Genomic DNA, 754 nt, shown 5'->3' on the forward strand with positions numbered 1-754 from the left:
TGGGGGGAAAGCCCCCCCAGGTGCTACTCGGGGTCCCGCTGCCACCCCTCCGTGGAGGGACCTGCTCGCACAGATGGAGCACCCTGTCCCATCATGGATGGGGACCTCGGTGGCTTGGTCCAGGACCTTCAAGATGAGACCATGGCAAAGCAGAGCAGGAGCAGGGCAGGGAGCCAAAACCCCCCCAGGGACCCAGCCAGCCCCACAACAGCCAGAACTCGAGGGAGGGAGGAGCGATGGCGGCTGGGAAGGACGTGGGCTGTCCGAAGAGACGCTGCAGGGGTGAGCCGGGGAGGGGAGACCCAGTGTGGGATGGAACAACGGCTGCAGAGCCGGAAAGCCCCAATCCAGCTGTGCCAAGCCCTGGGAAGCCCGGGAGTGAAACAAGAGGGCACCGCTGTGCCGGCCCAGGATCTTGGCGAAGCACAGCAAAACCACGAGTCTGTCCTGGCATGGTGGCACCCACTGCTCTCCTCCCGCCCTGCCACCTGCCTGGACCGTGCAGGGGACACAGCAGAACCAGCCAGGCAGAGGCTGCGGGGTCTGGCTCGTCTCTTCCCTTTGTGCCACCAGCCTCATTACTGCAGGTTAATCTTTAATTGCTGACTAAGGCACATCTTAATAATTCACAACAGGAAATAACCACAGAGACTGGTACAGCCAGGCACGGGGGACACAGGTACAGCCGTTCCGGGGGGTATCCCTGTACACCGGGGGCCGTGGTCTCCAACACAGGCTGGGAACAGCCTCGCCC

The 754-nt window shown here is 63.0% G+C and overlaps 1 protein-coding gene across 1 annotated transcript in view; it reads right to left on the reverse strand.

Moving 5' to 3' along the window:
- The window catches only part of PES1 (pescadillo ribosomal biogenesis factor 1), a gene marked incomplete at its 3' end in the record, with an annotated part of 6,888 nt that overhangs the window by 4,149 nt on the left and 1,985 nt on the right, over positions 1–754 (reverse strand).

Source organism: Pterocles gutturalis, unplaced genomic scaffold (genome assembly GCF_000699245.1).
Source record: "Pterocles gutturalis isolate BGI_N339 unplaced genomic scaffold, ASM69924v1 scaffold17318, whole genome shotgun sequence".
Taxonomy (NCBI): domain Eukaryota; kingdom Metazoa; phylum Chordata; class Aves; order Pterocliformes; family Pteroclidae; genus Pterocles; species Pterocles gutturalis.